Source organism: Globicephala melas, chromosome 15, assembly GCF_963455315.2.
Source record: "Globicephala melas chromosome 15, mGloMel1.2, whole genome shotgun sequence".
NCBI lineage: Eukaryota > Metazoa > Chordata > Mammalia > Artiodactyla > Delphinidae > Globicephala > Globicephala melas.
The window spans coordinates 36,117,659-36,137,366 of record NC_083328.1 but is presented as its reverse complement, the minus strand read 5'-3'; the positions used below and the strand labels follow the sequence as shown (position 1 = coordinate 36,137,366).

General features: G+C 39.7%; 1 protein-coding gene across 1 annotated transcript in view; it reads left to right on the top strand.

Annotated features, from left to right (window-relative positions):
• Window positions 1-6,559: 6,559 nt before the first annotated feature.
• LOC115848124 (ATP-binding cassette sub-family A member 17-like) overlaps window positions 6,560-19,708 on the top strand; it is a 65,376-nt gene continuing 52,227 nt past the window's right edge. The window contains 4 exon segments of the mRNA XM_070043719.1: window positions 6,560-7,357; window positions 8,363-8,444; window positions 9,554-9,737; window positions 9,968-10,030. The gene's annotated coding sequence lies outside the window, so the exon portion shown is untranslated.

Here is a 19,708-nt window from a genome sequence, read left to right as displayed (position 1 = left end):
TTACTATTGAGTTATATGAGTTCTTTTTATATTTTGGATAACAATCCTTTATGACATATGTCTTCTGTAAATGTTTTCTGCCAGTCTATGGCCTATAGAGTCTCATTTTCCTGGTCTATGTAGTGTTTTGTGGTTTAGGAGAGAGTTTTTAATTTTCAAAGGTTTGCAGTGTTTTTTTTTGTTTTTTTGTTTGTTTTTCCTGTGCTTAGTACTTTTATTTTATTAATATTTACTTTCAGTGCATTTTGGTCTAGGAATATGGTCAGCATTATTCAACTTTTTAGAATCTGACATTTTCTTTATGGTTGACACAACTCTGTCTTCATGAATAGTCCATGGATGTGTATGAACTTTTCTGACCCACTTATATTGACCCCTTTTTCATATGGTGGACGTTTTGACCCCAAAGATGATTTGAATGCCCACTTTAAGTCAGAATTACACCAGCAATGATGAATTTTCATTTAGAAAGTATTTTCAACAAGAACTCCACTAAACTAATTTCAGTGAACCACATCAATATCTCAGTCCTTTTGGAGTCAGGGGTCAAGTCTTCTAGAAGTAGTAAACTGAGAACCTGAGAGACCTTATCTGTAGAAAGAGACAGAACTCCATGGCTGCCATCCAAACTCAAGTCCTGTGGTTGGACAGAGTATCTGGTTTTAGTTCCTAGCTTAAGGAGCCAACATAATGTAAATTGACTGGCAACTGACTGATATTTTACTGGAGTTTTATTTCTGGGGCATGGGGGGAATGTTTAATAAGCAAAATTCTGTGATTGTTCAACCCCTAAGTTAGTCTCTAGGTGTTTCTCAAAATCATACCAGTAAGAAGTGGGCTACTAAGGTTCTGCAGCTGCTCAGAAGGGAAATTGCCTCCTATTCCCTACTTACGAAAGGCCATGAAGTATGGCAAATACAACCAGTTTTCCCTCTTTCAGTGTATGTTGGATGACTTGGGTGGTCATATTCTCATCTTTTAGCCCAAACTACCATAGCCCAGGGAGTCACATGTAGACCAGGACCAGAGAAATGCACATTGCCCAGACAGCCTAGCCTTGATCTTGGATACAGAAACTGCACAAAACCTAGCAGATCTTTTGAAGAGGGAGCAAGTGTGTTTTATGTTGCACATAGTTGGTTTATTATATTAGGCTGAGAAGTTTGGAAATTTTGTATGTAGGAAGGATTTCTGTTTTGTGGAGAGCAAAGGAGGTATGCTTTGTGCACACACACCCCATTTCTGCTGGTAATAGAAACCTTCTTTGGTGTGTGTATGTGTGTGTGGGGTAACTATTCCATATAGTTCAGGAGGTGCTGACCTCTTCTCCCCCATTTTCCATACCCTCCTTCCACCTGCCACTCTGCTGGGACCCAAGCCAACCCAATAAGCGTCCTCCTAGGAACTACCAGGAAGGAGACACTCTTCTCTCTGGGATTTTGATATAAGCCTAGAGCTCCTGGGGGCCATCTCCGCCCCCCACCCCACCATGTATTTAGAGACTGCCTGACAAGAAGATACACAAAGGAAAGTAGAATGAAGAGAGAGAGAGAGACAAACTTTGATTACATTATTTGAATACTTGGATTCAGCTGTGTTCTGTAGTTTATTCCACTTTGGACTGGAAAGTAATGTGAGTAATGAATCCTTTTCAGGGGGAGGGCGGGTGCTTAAGCTAGGTTGAATTGGACTTCTGATACTTGTAACTGAAACAAGAAAAGAAGTGGATGACATTGAGATATCTTTCAGAGACAGAACCATCAGGACTTACTGATGGATTTGATATGAGAGGTGAGGGAAAGAGATTAAGGTTAAAACCTAAATTTTTGGCTTAAGCAGCTGGTATAGACTTACCATTTACTGAGGTGGATAGTAGAAAAGGCAGAGAGGATAAAATCAAGAGTACCTTTGTGGACACTTCAAGTTTGAGATGCGCATTAAATTCAGTGCCCACTACAAGTACTTTCTTGTGAAAGCTGCCCCATTTCTGAGTTATTTGGAATCATTTGAGCACTGATTGCATTTCATCCTCAATTTTTTTCAAGGGTGTTTATGGGTCCATCGATGTTTGCGAGCTTGAAAATGTCTGCCTGTTAACTTAGTTGATTATAACATCTTAGAATTGTACTCTTTTAATTTTTATTTATTTATATTTTTTGCGGTACGCGGGCCTCTCACTGCTGTGTCCTTTCCCATTGCGGAGCACAGGCTCCGGACGCACAGGCTCAGCGGCCATGGCTCACGGGCCCAGCCGCTCCGCGGCATGTGGGATCCTCCTGGACCGGGGCACGAACCCGCGTCCCCTGCATCGGCAGGCGGACTCTCAACCACTGTGCCACCAGGGAAGCCCCAGAATTGTACTCTTTTGCCTCCATCCTCTGAGGATATTCCTGTACTGTCTGCTGACAGTCTCTGGGGAGAGGACTGAGAGAGGGTGGACTGATTTTCTCCCTTCTGGTCAGTGATTTGAGTTGGTATTTTGGGGGTTTTTTTTTGCCTGGATGCTTGTAGGAGTCTTTCTTTATCCTTGAAGTTCAGTGATTCACCAGGATGGTCTCTATTTTTACAGTTCTATTTAGGTTTTTATTGGAACATGAGGATCTTTAAAACACTTTTTTTTTTCTGATTTAGCTATTCCTTCATTTGACACATTTTCTCCTAATACACACGTATTTAAATATATATATATATATTTCTGTTCTAATTATGCCATTTGCTATGGATTGAATTGTATTCCCCTAAAATTCATATGTTGAAGCCCGAACTCCCAATGGGACTCATCTGGAGATAGAGTTTTTAGGTAATTGAGGTTAAATGAGGCCATAAGAGTAGGGCCCTAATCTGATAGGACTGGTCCTATAAGAAGAGGAAAAGAGAGGGAAGTCTTTCTCCATCATGGGTGGACACGGTGAGAAGGTGGCCATCTGTAAGCCAAGAAGTAAGCTCTCACTGGGACCTGACTATGCTGGCACCCTGATCTCAGTCTTCTAGCCCCCAGAACTGTAAGAAAATAAATTTCTGTTGTTTAAGCCATCGAGTCTATGGTATTTGTTATGGCAGCCCAAGAAGACCAACACAGCATTCTCTATTTCAGGAATATTAATTATCTGCATCTTGCATATCTTTTAATCTTTTCTATCTATAATCTTATTTCTATTTTTTTGTCTCTATTCTTTTTCTCATATATTTTCTCACATTTATTATAAATAAGAAAATATATTTTCTCACATATGTCTTGCAGATCCCAGATTTCTGCTAGTACCTAGAGCTCTTCCTTTTTTTTCAAGATTGCACATTACTTCATTGTTAGATAAATAATAGTTTTTATAACTAATCCCCTATTGATGAATACTGGGCTGTTTACAATTCTTTGCTGTTATGAACACTGCTGCAATGAATAACCTTGTACATATGTCATTTCATACTTGTGCAAGTATGTCTGTAGAGTAGATTCCTAGAAGTGGGATTGGTGGGTCAAAGGGTAGTAATATGTTCTTGTAGAAATTCTGAATAGTTGCTGTGTTGCTTATTTTAAGCCCATTTTTTCTTTTTCTATCTCAGTCATCTGTTTTCCCAAATATAGCATAAATGGACTTTCCTTAATCCCCTTCCTACTTATCTGGGGCCTGTTTGAATCCTGTCCTCATAATTGAGCTTGAGGCTGATAATTCATCATAGTTTGTGTTTGGTTGTGATGTTGTGATCCTGCAGAAATGACTGAGGCCTTTATTCTGACTGCATTGCAGCCTGGCTTCTCTCTGCCCAGGCCTGCTTCCTTTACTCTCCAAAGCACTGATTTTGAGAGTGCTCTCCAGTAAACTTCCTGTGCAGAAATCTCCATCTCAGTGTCAGCTCTTGGTTTTAAAATGCATTTCCCTGATGACCAGATAGGTTGAACACTTTTTCATGTTTATTAGCCATTTGGTATTCTATTTTGGAAGTCATCTGTTCAAATCTCTTGCCTATTTTTCTACTGGGATGTCTGTCTTTTTCTTAGTGACTTATAGGAGCTCTTTAAATATTCTGTATACCAGTTGTTTGTCAGATGTATGTTGTAGATGTCTTTCATGGAACAAAGATACTTAATTTTGATATAATTCCATTTAGCGTTTTTTCTTTATATTTAGTGGTTTGCAGCTAACCCAATGAAGTAGGTTTACCTACTTCAAGGTCATGAATATGTTCTATTTTTTTTTCCTTAAAAACGTCATTGTTTTACCTTTCACATTGCGATCTCTATTTCCCCTGAAGTGCTGTTCTGTGTGCGGTGGAGGCAGGAGTCAATATACATTGTTTTCCATGTGGACAGCCAATTGACTCTGAGCCATTTGTTGAAGACTGTTTCCCTGTGTTCTGCAGTGTCAGCTTTGTTATAAATCAAGTGACCTTATACCTGTGAGGTCTTGCTAGACTTTTATTCTGTTTCATTTGTCCTTAAGTTTGCTTATCCTTAAGTGCATCTCTTTTGATTCTCACTTTACTTGTGCTATAATGTTTTCCTTTGTATATATTATTTTCCTTTACTAGGCTTATTTTCCACTGCTGGGTTCCATGAAAATGAGCTCCATTACCGGTCTTTTTATGATATCATTTTGCTCAGACACAGTGCCTTCAAAACATAATTGCTTTAATGCATAATTGCCAGTTATTGTACATTACAAGCATCTAAATAAACTTTTAAAAAAAAATTATTTATGGCTGTGTTGGGTCTTCGTTGCTGCGTGCAGGCTTTCTCTAGTTGCATCTAGTTGCAGCGAGCGAGGGCTACTCTTCGTGGCAGTGTGCGGGCTTCTCATTGCGGTGACTTCTGTTTGTTGCAGAGCATGGGCTCTAGGTGTGCGGGCTTCAGTAGTTGTGGCACATGGGCTCTAGAGCACAGGCTCAGTAGTTGTGGCGCACAGGCTTAGTTGCTCCGTGGCATGTGGGATCTTCCTGGACCAGGGCTCGAACCTGTGTCCCCTGAATTGACAGGTGGATTCTTAACCACTGCGCCACCAGGGAAGCCCAATAAACGTTCTTTTAAAAGAAACAGTCTACCTGTATTATCACAAACTTTAAAAAGATATGAAAACCTCTACCTGCTCTTATTTTTTTCCTGTCCATTGAACTGTAAATGTGGTTGGAGAAAACCGTGTATTCTCATTGTCCCTGGCTGTTACTTTTTATTTGTGTTGCACCAGTAATGAGCCAAAATACTTCCTCATCTACATGGTGAGGGTTAGGGTTGTCAAATTCTAACGCCAACTTTTAAAGAATTAAATGCTGAATGTTTTGGGATTCTTTTTTTTTTTTTTTTTTTGCGGTACGCGGGCCTCTCACTGTTGTGGCCTCTCCCATTGCGGAGCACAGGCTCCAAACGCACAGGCTCAGCAGCCATGGCTCACGGGCCTAGCCCCTCCGCGGCATGTGGGATCTTCCCGGACCGGGGCACGAACCTGTGTCCCCTGCATCGGCAGGCAGACTCTCAACCACTGCGCCACCAGGGAAGCCCTGAATGTTTTGGTAGGTGGATATTGTTCCTGGTTCTTCACTCTTTCCTTGTATGAAATTTTACATCTGTGCCCTTTACCATGTGATGCTGCAGTGCCCCCCACTAGAGTAGTCAGAGTTTCTTTCGCTGTTGTGCTAATACCAGGCTTGGCTGTGGGGTTTGCTCTGGCCAGTGGAATGCTTAGCAAGTGTTGTATGAGCAGAAGCTTTCAGCATATCTGTGTGGTTTGGCTTGGCCTCTTGCTATTAGAACAACATGCTCCAGCTGGAAGCTGGTCTGAGGAGACACATAGAGCAAATCTGTATTAGTTTGCTAGGGCTGCTATAACACAATACCACAGATAAGGTGACTTAAAGAACAGAAATTTATTTTCTCACAGTTTTGGAGCCTAGAAGTCCAAGATCTAGGTGTCAGCAGGTTTGCGCTCTTCTGAGACTTTTCTCTTCGACTTGCAGGTGGCTGTCTTCTTGCTGTGTCCTCACATGGTCTTTCCTCTGTGCCCATGCATCCCTGGCTCCTCTTTGTGCATCCAGATTTCCTCCTCTTCTAAGAACACCAGTCAGATTGGATTAGGGCCCACCCTAACAACCTCATTTAAACTGAATCACCTCTTTAAAGGCCCTAACTCCAAATGCAGTCACATTCTGAGGTACTGAGGGTTAGGACTTCAACATGTGAATTTGGTGGGGGAGAAACAATTGAGCCCATGACAGGCCTGAAGATAAGTCCAGGCAATCCCAGGAGGCCAGTACAGCCACAACTTTCCAGCAGACCCATAAGCAGGAAATAAATGCCTGTTGTTGTAGGCCACTGAGTTCTGGTGTGGTGTTTGCCATATACGTTTATGGCAGCAGTAGCTGACTAAATAAGTGTATCACTACATTCACTACTTTTGTTCATCGAGGGGAAATTCACATAACACATAATTAGCCATTTTAAATTGTACAATTCAGTGATATTTCATGTACTATTCATAATGCTGTTTCTTTAATTTCTTTCTTTTTTTTTTTTTGGCCGCGTGGTGCGGCATGCGAGATCTTAGTTCCACAACCAGAGATCGAACCTGTGCCCCCTGCATTGGGAGCATGGATTCATAACCACTGGACTTCCAGGGAAGTGCCAGTTTCTTTAATTTCTAATGCACAATGTCAGAGATACTTTAACTGGAGGAAAAGTATGCATATTTCCTCAATGGAAAAATGTTTTTCTGAAAAAGAAAAGCTCATTGTGGTAGTATCTAAAAATTAAAGCATATGTTATACTTGGGAAACAAAGACTGAAAAGGGAAGTAACTTGGTGCTATCCAAAGTGTTTTTCTTTCCTCACAATCACGTCTGTTCCAACCACATGCCTACAAAAATTGCCTACCCTTTAATTAATTAATTAATTAATTCAGTATTGCTGAATGACTACCACATACTGGCCCTACTCTTGTGTCTGTGGATTCAATGGTGAAGAAAAAAAAAAAGACAAAAAAATTCCCTGCCTTCATGGAGCATGTGAATTCTAGTAGGGAAATCATATTAAATCGATAAATATGTTAAATAAATACCACGTTAAATAGTTTAAAAGTGCTAAGAAGCAAAAATAACAGGGAAGATTGATACAAAATGTTTAGTGGTTTTGAAATTTTATATAGGATGATCAGGAAAGGCCTCATTGAGAAAGTGACTTTTAAATAAAGATCTGAAAGAAGTAGGAGAGCTAGCTATGTCAACACATGAGGGAAGTGTGTGCTGGGCAGAGGAAATAGCAAATGCAAAGGTTTGAGGCAGAACTGTGGTTTCTCTGTTCTAGGTCTGTGATACAGGAGCGGGAGAAGGAGGGAAAGTAGACCAGGAAATGAAGTGAGAAGAGATGAGCGAGGTAACGGGGTGTATCCCCTAGAACTTTGTAGCTCATCATAAAGGCTAGGCTCTTTCTTGGAGCGAAATGCAAGCCATTAGAGAGTTTTGAGCAAAGGAGTGGGTGTGACCCGACTTGAACAGGATCACTCTTGCTACTGCAGGGAGAATGGATCACAGGGTGGCAGGAGCAGACACATTGATACCACTGAGGAGGCTCTTGCAGAAATCCAGGCAAGAGATAAGGTGGTGTTGGACCAGGGTGATAAGAGAAGGGGTGGTGAAAAGAGATTGAATTCTGGGTATATTTTTTAAGTACAGTCAGTAACCCTGTGTAACTCAAAGAGTGGAACTGACATTCATTGAGATGAGGAAGACTGTAGGATGATCTGTTTTAGAAGAAATATGAGTAGCCCCGTTTTGACGGGTTAAGTGGAGATGGCAAGCAGGCAATTGGGCATTTGGGTCTAGAGTTAGAGGCAAGGTCAAGGCTGGAAATATAAATTTAAAAGTCATCATGTAGGGCTTCCCTGGTGGTGCAGTGGTTGAGAGTTCGCCTGCCGATGCAGGGGACACGGGTTCGTGCCCCGGTCCGGGAAGATCCCACATGCCGCGGAGCGGCTGGGCCCATGAGCCATGGCCGCTGAGCCTGTGCATCCAGAGCCTGTGCTCCGCAATGGGAGAGGCCACAACAGTGAGAGGCCCACGTACCACAAAAAAAAAAAGTATAAAAGTCATCATGTAGATGGATTTAAACCCAAAATAGTGAGTGAGAGCACCTTCAGAGTGAGTGCCGCTGGAAAAGAGATGAGTCCACAGATGGAGCCCTGGAGCACATTAATATTTAGAGGGTGGGGAAGGGAGGAGGAGTCACCAAAAAAGAGAAGGAACTGCTAGAAAGGAAGGAGGAAAAGTAGTCCAGAACGATGTTCTGAAAGCCTAAGAGAAGAAAGCTTTTCAAGGATGAAAGAGTAATTCAACATTTTTATGTTACGCATAATATTTGCCCCATTTGTTTCCCAACTAGTGATGATCCCTCCTCTTCAGCTAGAAAAATGACGATGTTCAGGAACTTAAAACTTCTTCTCTGGAAGAATTTCATTTTAAAGGTAGGTATGGTTATCTGTAGGGAAAATGTGAGTCTCCTTGGGAGGAACTGAAAGATTTAGTTAAATTCGTTTCTAATAATGGAGTAAAGAAAAAATTAAGAACTTTACTTGTAAAGGGGCCCTTTTCTGCAAATGAGCCATGTTTTCACAGTAGTTCTGTTAGCCCTAATTATTGAAGGTAGCATCATTGTTACTGATTTCTAGCCATTGTTATAGAAAAAATAAAAGGAGATGTTTCTAGCTAATTCTCATTGTTTTTTTCTTTGTCATGTGTTGTACAGGGAGGCTGGAAGAAATGAACACATTGTTTTATTTATATATATAATATATATTTTAGTGAAGTAAAGTTGATTGAAAACATTCTTAATGGAAGAACATTTGCCACGTAGCCATTTAATGCTTGTGTTCTATTTTGGATTAACATACGGCTTTTGTTTTTATTTTAGAAACCAAAGACTCTGGTAACAGTCCTTGAAATCTTGATGCCATTACTATTTTCTGCAATTGTAATGTGTCTTCATTTTGGTAGTTTGCCAGGAAATAGACCTCCTGTCAACTACTGTGCAATTGATATCACTTCACTGCCAGAATTCTTCATTCAATATCCTCTGAAAAATAGATTTCAACTAGTTTATATCCCTTCCAAAAGTGAAACTTTGAAGAGTATCACTGAAAGTGTGGAAAAAACCTTTGGTGTTGAGTTTGAAGGTTAGACATAAAGATGCGGGAAGGATAGAGAGGACATTTTTATAAAGTATAGTTTGAAGTTTTTTCCTGTGAGTTCTTACAATACTGATTCCAAATCTGGGGTCTCCGAATTCTGAACAGTCTGCAAAGGTGGTAGTTGGGGGAAACCAGTTCACAAGGTATAGTTACTATTTCACACAATGCACAAGAGACTTGTATATTTATGTCACAAGGCTTCAAGGCTAGTTAAAATGTTAAGTATTTGTTTTTAATTTACTGTAGCGACACTGGTTATCTCATATTAATCCTGGTTTGCAGTCATAATATGTCTCTGACTAATAAAAGACAGGAAACATTCAGAGTTTCTGAATTAGCCTTTTAACTGGTCTCTTTCCTCGTCTTCTTGTCCCATTCTCATCCAGTCTCTACGTGGAGCCAAAAAGATCTTTAAAAGATCTGTGGGATCTGGCCAGTCTCCCGATTCAGCCCCTTCAGTGACTTCCGTTGCACTGGCAGTCAACCAGACCCTTCCCCAGTCTTGCTGGCTTCCTCTCTTCCTTGGGCTCCCATACTGGTGGTGTTGCCACCTTTCAATTCCCGGAATCTGTGAGTCTTTCCTCCCTTCTGACAAAATGTTTTGCTCTTCCTGTGGGTTGCTCCTTTTTATCATTAAGGTTTCAGCTAAAATGGCACTTAGGAATGTAGGTTTTAGGTTTCCCATCTCTGCCTTTTTCTCTCTCACAGAATCCCATTGGATATGTTCATAGCATTTTGATAAATGTTTAATTACATTGCCACTCACTGCTTCCTGTGCACTGTCTGCCTTTCCCTGCTAGGTTCCACCTCCGTGAAGGCAGAAGACTATGTGTGTTTTGTTCATACACTGTGCCTGGCACACAGTAGGTACTCAATACATATTTATTGAATGAATGCAGTTAGGTAGATAAAATTTTTCAAAATATGGAGTAACTTTTCAAAGTTCCTATAATTGTAATATATGTTTTTATAAGGTATTCTAATAATATATAAGGTAGAACATGGAAAGAAAGAGCTCTCCTCTCTCAGCATTGAGTGCCACTCAATGAAGACAATTCTTTTAAAGGACCTCAGTGGTATAATGTGTGGGAACTACTGTTTTGAAAGTTGTGCTTTATGTTTGCCTAGTATTCTAAAATATTATTCTAATTCAGTTACCTTTCATAAGTATGAGATTACGAAATTAAAAGAAAAAAAAACCAGAATTCCTCCGTGGTGAGGTGATAAGTTAGATAAAACATGATGATAAAGAACAAGCCATAGGAAATAGGAGGGTGGTGTGTTTCAGGAGTCAGGGCCTATCCAGGCAGGGGCACAGCGAGTAGCCAGGCCCTGAGGTGTTTGAGGATCTGAAAGTCATCAAGGGAAGCTGAAGTAAGTTGAGAGAGTTAGATGAGGTTTGAAATGTCTGTAGGAGCCACATAATGCAGAGCTTTGCAGGCCTTGTTAGAGTGTTAGGGTTTTCTTCTACATGCAGAAGGAGCCATTGAAGGGGTTTTAAGAAGACAGGTTATGCTGCAATGTAATTTGTTTTAAAAAGGTTTATCTGGTTATTCTCTGGAAGAGTGATTGGAAGGGACTAGAATTTGCAGACATCAGGAAGGGAAAGATGCCTTGCTAATTGCCAAATCCAGTGCTTTCTTTCCCATCTTCTTTTCTTTGTCCTCATTGTGACAGGGATGCTTTCATCCATCTCTTTGGAATTCTCTACTGCTTTGAATGCTGTGATACTGTAATCTTCATCTATTTTTACCTCCCTGCCATTTCCATTGGAGTCTTCCTTGCTCACTTTTTGTCCTCAAACAGTTTAATGCCTTCTTTTCCTCCCTCTCTCCTTATTACAGAATGATACATGACACAATGCAGTGTTTAATGTAAAAAGTTAAAGTTCCCATCCCTAATCCCACTTCCCAGAATTCTTTGTTAACTGTTAGGGATGTATTTTTCTGGAATTAAAAAAATTTTTTAAAGCATCTTAAAATTTACAATAAATACAAGAACTCCTTGCACTGAAAATTTCAAACAGTATAAAAAGATAATAAAAGTTAAACTCCCCTCTTCATGCCATTCCCCTAAGCAAATCCTCCACCCTAGAAGTAAGGACAAACAATAGTTTGACGATCCCTTCCAAACTGTGGTAGACTTCTGGGTTTTTTTCTTCACAGCATCTATCGACCCTTTTGATATATGCACAGCCTATTTCTCCCTGGAGGCCTGATCCCTCTCCCACTCTGAGCCCATGATGACTCCACCCTGGGCTCAGGATGAGTCATGTAACCTCTGTCTACACCAGTCTGCACTTGGCAGTCCCCTTGCTATAGGGATTCGTCCAGGGAAGACACATAATTCAGTAAGACTCAAGGAAACACTTAGATTTTTTCCTGGGAATTTCTGGGAAAAAGATTATTGCTGTTCTGCTTCTGGTAACACGGCAGACTAGGTTATTTGGACCAACCCTCTTTCTGAAAAACAGATGCTGGATAAATATTTAAATATGTTCTTAAAAGTATTAAAGAACTAAATAGACAGTAAGGAACCATCAAGACAAACAGCATTGGGTAAAAATATTTTATTTCTTGATCCAAGGGGTAATTACTTAGATTTTAATTTTATAATTGTTCATTAAACTGAACATTTGTGTTTCATATGCCTTCCTGTATGTATGCTATTTTGTGCAATTTAACCAAATATGTGTGTATGTATATGTGTGTGTTTAAAAAGAAACCTAAATAAGGCTAAGGAAACAAAAGAACAACAACAACAAAAAAAACCATATATAGGATAAAAGGAAAATTTACTCATAATTCTATCACCCAGATACAAGTGCTGTTTAAAACCTCACATACACCCTTCCTGCCCTTTTTCTAACAAAAATAGGATCATTTTGTATGAACTCTTTGTAACCTACTTTTTATTTACTGTATTGTTAAAATATTTCCATATTCTTAGATATTTTTCTTAAGAAGGAAAGAACCCAGAGAGGTCAGTGGAGTCCTCAAACTGCTTCTTATGAAAACTGCATCATATGAGGGGGAACTGAGATGTAGTTTCAAGCCTTGTAAGGCACAGAGGGAAAGAAGAAAAAGTCAAGGCTCATTCAGGAGGGACGTCTCACAGGAGACCATCTCCCCATAGAGCTGGGATCCCAAATGCCTGTACTCTTAGTGTAAGGTTGAGCCAGAAGAAAACACACCTCATTCCCACTCCACTTAAAATAGCATCCAAAATAAAATACCTAGGAATACATCTGACCACTAAGATGAAATACTTGTACACTGAAAACTACAAAGCATTGCTAAAATAAATCAAAGAGGTCTTAAATCGATGAAAAGACATCCTATGTTCATCGATTGGAAGACAATATTAAGATAGCAATACTCCCCAAATTGATCTACAGATTCAATTCAATCTCTATTAAAATCCCAACTGCCTTTTTCTCAGAAATAGACAAATTTCATATGAAATTGCAAGGGGCCTCAAAATGCCAAAACAATTTTGGAAAGAGTTGGAGGACTCACACTTCATGATTTCAAACTTACTTCCAAGCTATAGAGATCAAAACAGTGTGGTACCTGCATAAAGATAGACATACAGACCAATGGAATAGAATTGAGAGTCTAGAAACCCATACATCTCATTACCAAATGATTGTTGACAAGGATGCCCAGACCATTCTATGAAGAAAGAATAGTCTCTTCAACAAATGGCACCAGGACAATGGGATAGCCACTTGGACTTCTTCCTCACTTCATTCTTTATGATGGCTGAGTAATACTCCCCACATTTTGTTTATCTATTCATCTGTTGATGAACATTGGGTTGTTTCTACCTTTTGACTGTTGTGAATAATTCTGTTATGAACATTCATGTACAAGTATCTGTTTGAGTCCCTGTTTTCAGTTCCTTTGGGTATACACCAAGGAGTGTAATTGCTGAGTCATATGGTCATTCTGTTTAACTTTTTGAGGCATCATCCAACTGTTGTTTTCCACAGAAGCTGCACCATTTTACATTCCCGTCAGCAATACACAAGGGTTCCAATTTCTTTGTAGAAATATCTATTCAAGTCCTTTGCTCATGTTTTACTTGCATTGTTTGTTTTTTTGACATTGAGTTGTAGGAATTCTTTATGTATTTTGGATATCAATTCCTTAATAGGTATATGGCTTGCAAATATTTTGTTCCATTCTGTGAGTAGTGTGAGTAGTCTTTTTACTCTCTTGATAGTATCTTTTTTTTTTTTTTTTTTTTTTTGTGGTACGCGGACCTCTCACTGTTGTGGCCTCTCCCGTTGCGGAGCACAGGCTCCGGATGCGCAGGCTGAGTGGCCATGGCTCACAGGCCTAGCCGCTCTGCGGCATGTGGGATCTTCCCAGACTGGGGCACGAACCCGTGTCCCCTGCATCAGCAGGCGGACTCTCAACCACTGTGCCACCAGGGAAGCCCTGATAGTGTCTTTTGATGCATAAAACCTTTTAAATTGTTGAAGTTCAATTTATCTATTTTTTTCTTTTGTTGTCTGTGTTTTTGGTGTCATACGTAAGAAACTATTGCCAAATCCAAGGTTATGAAGATTTTCCACTAAGTTTTCTTCTAAGAGTTTTATGGTTTTTAGCTTTATGTTTAGATCTTTGATCCATTTTGAATTAATTTTTGCATATGGTATAAGGTAAGGTTTCCACTTCATTCTTCTGAATGGCGATATCCAGTTTTCCCAGCACCATTTGTTGAAAGACTGTCCATTGAATAGTCTTGGCACCCAAGTTAATTATATTTGTGAGGGTTTATTTCTGGGCTCTCCAATGTATTCCATTGGTCTTTATATCTAGAGTTTGAGAAAGATTGGTGTTAACTCATCTTTAAATGTTTGATAGAATTCACCAGAGAAGGCATCTAGTCCTGGGCTTTTCTTTGTTAGAACAGAACCTGAGAGACCTGTGGGACACCATCAAACACCAGCATACACATCATAGGAGTCCCAGAATGACAAGAGAGAGAGAAAAGAAGCAGAAAAAATATTTGAAGAAATAATGGCTGAAAACGCCTCCTAATTTGATGAAATACATGAATCTACAAACCCAAGAAGCTCAATTAACTCCAAGCAAGATAAACTCAAAGAGATCCCCAGTAAAAGTCTAAAATTCCAATTGTCAAAACTCAAAGACAAAGAGAGCATTTTGAAAGCAGCAAGAGAGAAGAGACTCCCTACATACTCAATAAGATTAACAGCTGATTTCTCTAGAGAAACCATGGAGTCTAGAAGGTAGTGAGATGACATTCTAAATCTTGAAAGGAAAAAAAAACTTTTAACCAAGAATTTTCTATCTGGCAAAACTATCCCTCAAGAATGATGGAGAAATTAAGACATTTTTGGATAAACAAAAGCTGAGAGAGTTTATTACCAATAGTCCTTCCTTTCCCTGCTAAAGGGAGTTCTTCAGGCTGAAATGAAAAGTCACTAGACAATAACTCGAAGCCATAAGAAGAAATAAAGACCCCTGGTAAAGGTAACTAAAGCCAATGGCTAATGGGCATATGAAAAGATGCTCAACATTGCTAATTATTAGAGAAATGCAAATCAAAACTGCAATGAGGTATCACCTCACATTGGTCAGAATGGCCATTATCAAAAAGTCTAGAAATAATAAATGCTGGAGAGGGTATGGGGAAAAGGGAACCCCTGTTGGTGGGAATGTAAATTAGTGCAACCACCTTGGAAAACAGTCTGGAGGCTCCTTAAAAAACTAAAAATAGAATTACCATATGATCCAGCAATCCCACTCCTGGGCATATATCTGGAAAAGACAAAAACTATAATTCGAAAAGATACATGCACCCCCAATGTCCATAGCAGCATTATTTGCAATGGCCAAGACATGGAAGCAACATGTGTCCATCAACAGATGAATGGATAAAGACGATGCAGTGTATATATAATGGAATATCACTCAGACATAAAAAAGAATGAAATAATGCCATTTGCAGCAACATGGATAGACCTAGAGATAATCATACAAAGCGAAGTAAGTCAGACAGAGAAAGACAAATATCATATAGTATCACTTACATGTGGAATCTAAAAAAAATGATACAAATGAACTTATTTACAAAATGGAAACAGACTCACAGACATAGAAAACAAATTTATGGTTACCAAAGGGAAAGGGGAGAGAATAAATTTGGACTATGGAATTGAGAGATACACACTACTGTATATCAAGTAGATAAACAAGAAGGATTTACTTGTTACAACAAGGTCAGAAGCTCTTGCTCCAGCCTCAGAGTGCTGTATTTATATCTCGGTGTGGATCCTGACCTTGAGCAGGTCAATAGATTCTGTATCCATTTCCCCTTATGTGAAACTGGAAAATGATAGCACTTATCTCATAACTTAGTTATGAGGATTAAATGGGATGTAAAATGCTGAGAATAATACTTGGTATATAGTAAGAACTTAGTACATGTTAGCAATTATTATCACGTTTTACAAAAGAAGAAGCAAAGTCAGAGAAGTTATAGAAGACCCAGGGTCAGCCATAGTTCATGTAGTCAGGGTCAGTGAAGGGCTGCCCGATGCCTTAACTGTGGCTCTTTCTGTTACATATGCAATCCTTACATTTTCGATCTGTATTCTCTTAACTTCCTGGAAGGCAAATGTTTGCATTTATTTTGCGTTTTTCTCCCAGACTTCAGTTTGATTGGTTTATCTCCAAATCTGGAGCCACTATACTTAGAGCCTGGGAAACCTTGAATCCTTGACCCATCATTTACTAGTTCCATGACATTGAGCAAATTTATTTAATGTGGCTAAGCCTCAGTTTCTTCATCTGAAAAACAGAGAGGTTATGAAGATTAAATAAGATACTGTATATAAAGTGCTTACCCAGTGCCAGGCAATGCTCCATAGATGCTATATAATCTACCGCTTATCTTTGAAGAAGATGGTTTTTATTGTAGGAGATGTTATTAATGCAGTATTAGGGGAAGTTTTAGGCAATTAAATGTTTGTGCTTTTTTGTAAGGATTGATTAATTTCTTAAGTGCAACAAATCCTCTTAGTCTTTTGATGGTGACAGTGCAAGTATAAAAGGTTTCTATCAAAATTTCTTAAAAGACTGCTTCCCTTCTGAAATGCTGAGACAAATGCAGAGATGCTTTCCTTACCATGGCAGGGAAAAGAGACTTGCATTATACTTCTTTGTGCATTATTTTTTTATTTTTTTTAAAAAATTATTTTATTGAAATATAGTTGATTTACAATGTTGTATTAATTTATGCTGTACAGCAAAGTGATTCAGTTATACGTATATATACATTCTTTTTTTAATATTTTCATTTTATTGGAGTATAGTTGATTTACAATGTTGTGTTAGTTTCAGGTGTACAGCAAAGTGATGCAGTTATACATATACATATATTCATTCTCTCTTAGATTGTTTTCTCATATAGGTTCTTTGTGCATTTTAAAAAATTTATTTATTTATTTATTTATTTTTGGCTGTGTTGAGTCTTTGTTGCTGCATGCAGGCTTTCTCTAGTTGCGGCGAGCGGGGGCTACTCTTCGTTGTGGTGTGCGGGCTTCTCATTGTTGTGGCTTCTCTTGTTGCAGAGCACGGGCTCTAGGCACGTGGGCTTCAGTAGTTGTGGCACGTGGGCTCAGTAGTTGTGGCTCACGGGCTGTAGAGCACAGGCTCAGCAGTTGTGGTGCATAGTCTTAGTTGCTCTGCGGCATGTGGGATCCTCCCAAACCAGGGCCTGAACCCGTGTCCCCTGCATTGGCAGGTGGACTCTTAACCACCGCGCCACCAGGGAAGTCCCTCTTGGTGCATTATTGATGAAACTCTTCATTTTTCCCCTCTGAATTTGCAGCTCATGTTGCAACTGCCTCCAGAGGCATCATCTTCTTCTTCACCTACCTCCCATACCTGTACCTCGCTTTCAGCTACAACCAAAGGAGTCACTTCCAAAAGATTGCCTTTTGTCTCCTCTCCAGTGTTGCCATGGCACTGGGAGTCCGATTAATCTCCACATATAAGACAAAAGGTGAACCTTACCTTTCTCAAGGTAAACTGCCTTGATGTTTTGCCATTTGCTGACAGGCAGAGTTGACCTTCATTGCCAAATAAACATAACTGGCTCATTTTATTCAGTGTTCTGAGCATTTACAGTATACTTACATCTATGGTAGGTACTGTAAGAAACACTTAAGAAATGTAGAATGACGTTTACACCATGCAGCTTACAATGTAGTTTGGGAGAAAAACTAAAGCATGTAAATGATTATACACCTATATAGTTGTATAGATCTAAAATGTATAGATTTATGATTAGAAGTTCAAATAACACTTTAGAACTTTACAGATAATGTAGTGCTATTACAGATACCATATTTTATTCTCATAGGCTTCAGAGTTAGTCTTCTTTCACAAGTTGGTCTAGGGGGCCTTCCATCAGAGATGTTACAACTTCCACACTTTGGAGTTGAAAGTACAATGTGAAGTTTTCATTTGTCTCATGTTTCTGGAGTTTGAAGAATTCCCCACAACATCTACAGTCATTGCAGAAGATTGCAGCCAACATGTCAATCAAAATGCAGGATGCTGGGACTTCCCTGGTGGCACAGTGGTTAAGAATCCACCACCAAGGCAGGGGACACAGGATCAAGCCCTGGTCTGGGAAGATCCCACATGCCACGGAGCAACTAAGCCCCTGCACCACAACTACTGAGCCCGTGAGCCACAACTACTGAGCCCACATGCCACAACTACTGAAGCCCACATGCCTAGAGCCCGTGCTCTGCCAGAAGAGAAGTCACTGAATGAGAAGCCCGCACACTGCAATGAAGAGTAGCCCTTGCTCGCCGCAACTAGAGAAAGCCCATGCGCAGCAACGAAGACCCAACACAGCCATAAACAAACAAACAAGTAAATAAATAAAATGTAGGACCCTGAGGTCTGTGGGGTTACAGTACTTCTGAATGGAACAGTTTCCCATTTCAGTGGTACTAAGATAATCTGCTCTGAACACTCTAACAAGTGCCTTCATTGCTCAATGTTAGCTTTTATCACCAGAGTCCAGGTCCCAAATGATAAAGCTTGGTTTAGCAGCAGATAACAGGGATAGGAGTTATAAGTTGGGTCGAGTTTGTGGGTCCCCTTACTGCAATTGGGATAATCTCCAATGTCCTGGTTAGAGGCATCACCTACCAATGAATTTCTTCATTAAGTTTGGATGGTCTAAATGGGTTAAGGGTGCTTAAAATTTAATAAGTGATGTTAAGTTGACCAGAATTTATTGAAAGTGAGTGGTTTTCTTTAACAAAGCAATGTTGAGACCATGATTTACAAATACTTATGGAGGAAAAGTATATTTGAAATGGTATATCTGATTCCTTACATGTTAGTGAATGAACGTAGATGCTTTATGGAGCCTATCTGTTGAAATTGAGGGAATTTAGGTAGGTGGTTGGACTGGATGAACGGTGTGTTATGTTCAGTGTTCATTCCTGAAAGACACAGGATAGCCCATAAATGGTGTCTAGTGTTACAGCTGAAGGAAATACAAATGCATATGATCATAAGCAGGTAGGAATCTCTAAGAATATAATTGATGAAATGTTAGAAATCCGAGGATAATATTTCTTATTTAGAATCCTCATACTTTCACTGGATTAGGCTTTCCTATTCATTTGACCTATCTGCTCAAATCAGATAGCATGCCTTCTAGTGAGTGAATAAATAAAATTACTATGGGGCTTCCCTGGTGGCACAGTGGTTGAGAGTCTGACTGCCGATGCAGGGGACGCCGGTTCGTGCCCCAGTCTGGGAAGATCCCACATGCCGCAGAACGGCTAGGCCCGTGAGCCATGGCCGCTGAGCCTGCGCGTCTGGAGCCTGTACTCCGCGATGGGAGAGGCCACAACAGTGAGAGGCCTGCGTACCGCAGGAAAAAAAAAAAAAATTACTCTGTACATTTTCTCAGTAAGTCTAGTGCAGTGCTTTCGGTTTTAATCTTGAGCAGGAATCACTATATACAACATGAATCAGGCCTCTGGTTGTATGGCAGAAACATTTTGCCCTCTTAGAATCAGAACCTGCATGCTTGTGGAGCAACTGGGTTTGTCACTTGAAATTTCCATTTATTGATTTGTTAATTTATTATTTACTAGATTGATTTTAGTTTTTAAGAGGCCCAGTAAATAGCACCCTTCTCCCCTCCTTAGTTTCTGAACCAGTTGAGAAACAATACAGAGATGTCATCTTATTAATACCCAAATATCTTTTTATAACTAATAAAAAACTTAGTGGATGGGTTATTATAGATGCTCAGATGGGCCTTTTTATCTCAGCTCCTCAAGCTTGTCAGTGCTGTCTTGTAGCCCTGACTAATCTTGTTTCAATCTCTTCCCTTCCACAGGTATTGATCTCAAGGGTATTCCTTAATAAACATCTTGCATACTAAACTCCATTTCAGGGTCTGTGTCACAAGGAACCCAACCTGTGACTATTGAATTTATCTCTGGGACCCCTATTAATGTGAGA